The sequence below is a fragment of the Callionymus lyra genome, chromosome 19, assembly GCF_982586985.1.
Source record: "Callionymus lyra chromosome 19, fCalLyr1.hap1.1, whole genome shotgun sequence".
NCBI classification, from domain to species: domain Eukaryota; kingdom Metazoa; phylum Chordata; class Actinopteri; order Syngnathiformes; family Callionymidae; genus Callionymus; species Callionymus lyra.
Genome location: NC_141836.1, coordinates 16,400,953 through 16,405,835, shown reverse-complemented (window position 1 = coordinate 16,405,835; position 4,883 = coordinate 16,400,953).

Genomic DNA, 4,883 nt, shown 5'->3' with positions numbered 1-4,883 from the left:
GTGACACGACTGATCAACATTTTTTACAGTTTACTCAGGGGTTGGAGGGCAGATCTAATATTTATGGCATTTGAAAAGCGGAAAATGTTTAGACTTAATCCCCGAGAATCTGGAGAGGCACATCCCGGATTGTCAATGAGAATCCCATCGACCTCCTTGAACAAATGTTTGGAAGAGCTGCAGTTTAGATGGACTCTTTGGCCATGAGGCACTTTAAATTCCTGCCATGTTCTCCTGTACCTTGTATTTTGCAGTAGCTCCGGTCTCTAGGGCGAAGGGCGAGCCTCTTTAGAAAATAAAAAAAAACAAATAAGGTTCAAGGTAGAGACGGTTGCCTGATTGGCGGTTGCCTCTATTGACTGTTGCCTCTATTGACTGGGTCCCATGGGCCAAAAACCCAAGCAGCCATATCATTTTAAGTGGCCTGTCGGAGCTTACAATGGGAATCCCCATCTGGGAAAGAAAACATTTTTTTAGAGAGAAATAAAATCTTAAATCAATACTAGAACAATAGCCCCAAAATAGACACACTTCTGTGTCACATGATGTACAGATATAGGACTATATAGATCCCTTGGAAAAATTCCTTTGGGGTATACACTCCTGTGGATGCTCAACCTAATCTTCCATAGAAATGCCACGTAAATCAACTTCACTGCGAGCAGGTACAACAAATAAGAAAATGAAGGTTTTGCCAAGGCCCACAAGAGATGGTAATGCAAATTCTGTCAGGTTAATAAAACAGAGTATAGAACTAATAAATCCTGAACTGCTTACACCGCTTTATCATTGGGTCGTAAATCCTCTTATCAAAAGATGCCAGTGATTGTGCAGTGATGCCATTCCTCCACCACATGTGGGAAAGTTACAAAACCATGTCCTGTTCAACATGGCTTGTCTAGCAGCCTTTGAGAGAAATGCATTTTTTTTCTCGCTGTACACTTGGATGTACACAAATATTAAACACTGAAACTTGATCAGCATACGTCGACCACAGCTTGTCGAGTCAACCTAGAAAACTTCCCACACTCCATTGAACTCTATACAGAAAAGGTCACGAACAAATAATTTATTTGAAAACGCTTTTTTTCTTTTTCCTAAGTCAGAATGAATGTGGTTAGGTCAGGAGAGGAAATCCTTGAGCTAAAGAAGCCGGAGAAGTGTTATGATAATCATAGTCCCTGAGGGGCCGACTTGTCGCAGCAAATAATCTTGTGGAGATGAGGGGGAAAAAATATGCTTTGTTGACAGACCACAAGCTGAAATATTCAATGACATGAATGTAAATAAGTCAGAGCTCTTCAACAGAATCCGTGAACATGAATGAAGGTTGAATAAAAAAAAATAAAAACTTTAACTCAAGAGTCTGACATTTTTCATACCACTGGTTTAATGTCGACATTACTTTCACCGACCGACCTTTAGATAAAAAAATGTTCCGCTAATTTTCTCTAGTTTACAGGTTTATTCTTTTATAAACTTAACAGTCTTGTGTGAGAATATAGTCTTCCGGACAGTAATAATCAATAAAACAGAAATAAAAGTTTGTTTTGTTTTTTTTATTTGTGTGTGGCCCAGTAACTTAACCTTAGTTGTGATAAATCATGACTTACATTAGCATTAGCTACATTGAGGATGTCAAGATATTAAATAAGAAAACTAAATAAATACTCAGGAACCTTTTTTTTTTTTTAACACATTAGCAATTGCCATACAATTTCAAAACAAGACAATTGCGTTTTGACTTTAACGCAACTTAATCAACCCACTTGACACTATATAACCAAAGTATTATTCTTTTAACTTGCAAATAATCATAAAAAGTGAATAAATTCAATTTGTTGCCAAACCTCTGTTTATTTTCAAATCTTCAGGAGACTTTAGATTATATTTCGGTTGCTTTACATAAGGAAGTGTAAATTGAACAATTAGTTTTACTTTGGCTTTTCTATGCGTCAGTCTTTTAATAGAAATAAACAAGTTTGTGTCATGTTAGCGAGCTAAAGACTGGTGCGGCTATTGACTAACACTATAATTATGTGCATGTATATTATACAAGCATGTTTTCGTGTATACGTGTGCATGTGTGCGTCTCATTTGTGTCACGTTTCAATTCAATCATTTGTAATTAAATTCGATTGACCGATTAATGCTCGGAGGAGATTGCGCACAATGGAAACAAATGAGTAACACGACCTCAACACGATGGAGCAGAATCTTGGAACAATATGACAGTCAAAGAAGGACGCTGATGCTAGCTGGCAGCACAACACATACATGACAAAGTGCTTTAAATTCACAGAACAGCTCATCAGGACGCAAAAATGAGCAGAAAATGTATTTTAAATAAAGTGTAAAAAGTGCCTTTATATTGCTGCAAAACAGCCAGGTCCACGGTCCATTATTATTTTGTTAGATTATTAGTTTTAACGTTAGCCATTCTGCCAACCAAGTTACAAGGGCAATGTGGTGAATTTAAAGTTGGAAAAATTATAACAAAAATAAAGACAAAAAGCATTGTGTCGAGGCGTCAACTTATGCAGCATTTGTTGTGCTGGTTATCTTGAATTAGCAACCATTGTGCCACAAAAATGTACATTTTCACCAACTTCTCTCAGTCATTCAACTAGCACTTCTTTAACACAACATACTAGCAACTGTTCCTATGCCAAATACCACTTGTTTGACATTTTTAGAACAGACTTTTTTCCTTTAGAAAACTTATTTATGACTAGTCGGTCTCACATGGAGGCGGAACATTGACCGGAAAAGGGAATGTTTAACCATATAATTGGTAATGTACGCTACAAACAATTACAACATAACCACTGAACCAACAAGAACGATAGATCTTTACAATAAGTGATAGAAGGAAATAAATTAATATGTAGCAGTTTCAATGTATATCATACAGACCAAAGTTCAAGCAACAAAAAAGGATATAGCACTTCAGAAATAAAGAAAATAATGTGATCTAGATAAACACTATGGCACTATTAGAGTATAAAATGTATTCAAAGGCAGCAAGTTCCTCATTTTAGATTATACCCCCCCCCCCCAACAATTGTACCAACACCTTAACAAGTGCACTCTACAATAAATTGCTGTGGAAGGCTGGTCGGGAATATGGGGGAGACAACTTTCAAAGTATTACAAGACAATTGCTTTTTCCTTCAGTTAAAAGGAGTCCAACAACATACAAGGTAGAACATAAAGCATATATACGCAGGAAAAAACTGAAATGGCCAGAGGGACAAACACTGCTGGTGATGTACGGAGCCAGAAATTGAAAGGTAATTTCGACACACGTGATGAAGAGGAGCACAGAAGATGGAATTTCTATCAACGATACGAGCGAAACGCTCGAGAAAAAGTGCAGAAATTGAAATAAAAGAATACTCAAAAGGAGAATAAGCGCTTCAAAAGGCAGTACATGGAAATGTTAGATAAGGAAAAATGGGGGATAAAAAGGAAGATCCTCGCTTCACGTTATAGCTCCACATGCTAACATCCACAGTGTCGTCAAGGGGTGACGAACATGCATCATTCTTTAACTAGAGTATTTTATTGTTGCTTAAAATACACATTAAAAAAATAAAACTATAAGGCTCCTGTGGAATAGACTTTTTTTTTTTTAACTGACCGAACAAGAACTTTGCTCTTATTTTGTAGACAAAAAAAAATAGCGAAACATTTACATTTTTAAAAAGGTACACAAACATCATTTCAACCCCCCACGGATTGAGGCTTTAATGGAGGTTGCAAACTGCGTCAACACAAGAGTCAAATAGGAAACACAACTTTGCCATCAATTAAACCTGAACACGTTTTAAAGTCAACAAACAAAGTTTAAAAAAAAGAAACGTACCAGGGTGTCGTCTCAGGACATCAACTGCTAAGCCAAACAAAGCAAATAAGTACATGTTTCACTCCTAATGTAACCGTTCGCCGAGATGTGAAATTATCTCTGAATGTATTTCTCTGTGCGAGATCAATAAGAAGCCACTTACCCAATGCAGACGTTTTCAAAGCCGGAACGTTCAGATGAAAAAGGAGCTGGGCTTTTGACAAAAATAAATAAATCAGGAGAATTGCACGAAAATATATATAATAATAATATATATTATATATTGAAGTCACTATTATAATAAATGGGCAGAGAAAACTCACCGTGCTTTCGACCTGTACAGGTAGGATTGATCACTCAGGTGTGTTGATTAGACAGCAGGGGGGAGAGGAGGGGAAAGGTGTTATTCTGGAAATAGGAAAATGTTAAATAAATCAATAAATAACGAACAAGCAACACCTTTATCAAGATGGGGTTTTTTGTTAAAAGATTATTCAAGAATCCCACCATTTTGTTTTGCTTTTCCCTGCAATTATTACTCATCTTCTTCAACCCATTTTCTTTGCACTAGACAAGACACCTGTTAAGCTCCTTACTGCCCCCACAGGTAAGGAGTCAAACTTCAACTAAGGGGAAAATGCTACTTGAGGAACAAATGAATTGTTGGCTCTTCTTTATCTGGCCATCAATGCCGTAGAAATCATTTTATCTTTAGTTCTATTGATAGACGTTTGCTTTCCTCTTACATACATCTTAACTGGTCTCAGAACCTTTACTTAAATGCAATTAAAAGCAGATTTAGCTATTAATATTTATCTTTTAATTGTGTCATTTTTTCCAAGAGCAGCCACCACATAACTGTTCTAAACCTTTTTCAACAAATTTAAAACTGATATCCAATTATTTTCAACTGTATTTAAACAATTTTCAACTTAATTCAAACCATTTTCAACTGTATTCTAACATTTTTCAACTGAAATCAGACGATTTTCAACTGAAATCGAACATTTTTCAACTGAAATCGAACATTTTTCAA